Source organism: Branchiostoma floridae, chromosome 1, assembly GCF_000003815.2.
Source record: "Branchiostoma floridae strain S238N-H82 chromosome 1, Bfl_VNyyK, whole genome shotgun sequence".
Classification (NCBI taxonomy): domain Eukaryota; kingdom Metazoa; phylum Chordata; class Leptocardii; order Amphioxiformes; family Branchiostomatidae; genus Branchiostoma; species Branchiostoma floridae.
In genome coordinates this window covers 34,375,831-34,376,871 of record NC_049979.1, presented here as the reverse complement: position 1 = coordinate 34,376,871, position 1,041 = coordinate 34,375,831, and positions in this window count along the sequence as shown.

Sequence of the window (1,041 nt, the reverse complement as noted above, 5' to 3'; positions counted from 1 at the left end):
GCAGTAGAGGAAGGTGCTGGATTAACAATTTTCAACATATGGGTCAGATTTTTATGCCGCAAAGCCAAAGGTCACGTCAAGAAGGTGCAGACACAGCCTTGGCGGCATAAGAGCCTAGTGGCCCAATCGTCAATCAGCTAACTAGTGCTCGTGGAAGTCCACAAAGGATGAAAATGCAATGTGCTCTCATGATACAATAGTAATCTCAATGCTACACATGATAAAATACTTCTAGTTATATGATACAAGTAATATGATATGTTTTGTTTTTCTTTTAATAAATACGATGTACTATTTGAAAATCAAAGGCTTGGTGTTTATTTTATTTTCCCAGATTGTTTTTGCTTATATGTCCCTCTTCTTCCTCTTCTTTGTCAGTAACCAATCAGAGCTTAGAACTGCAGTGACATCATCACTTTAAAAATCAAGTAGATGTAGGGTGGACAGAAACTAAGCAGATGTAGGGTGGCCTATCACTGCGAAGATAGAGTGCTGTGAGATAAAGTTGTAACTGAGTGCTCATTTTTGTCTGCAGCAGAATGTGTCCTCTGTGTCACCTTTTCCCAACCTGTAGGAAAAACTGTAGCTAAGCGTCTAATTCCGAACACTGAGGGGGCTCGTATTTATATGGGGCTTTGGCAATGAGTAGTCATCTTGATTAGAGACTACACCATTTTTATTCCCCATACTCACGGTTACTTCAAAGGGCCTGGGATGCTACCGCTTAAGATAATATCCACCAAAACAATACACACACAAAAATCAGAAAATTTGCGTTTTTATTATTATCATCATTTCTCACACTCACTCTGCGCTACGTCACCGTTGACTCTACATTCACAGTCGTTCCTCATATTTCTCCGTGATGAAGCGAGCAGTCGAGGAAAGTTTGTCTAAGATAGCAGATAGGTTCGATATTTTTCTTTGTATCAGTGCCATCGTATGTTTTATTTGTTCACTACTGTCTTCAAAGCACGACAGATACATTTTTCCATCGTTAAACTGAGTTCTCAGCTTCTTGAATAAAGGGTTAATGCCCCG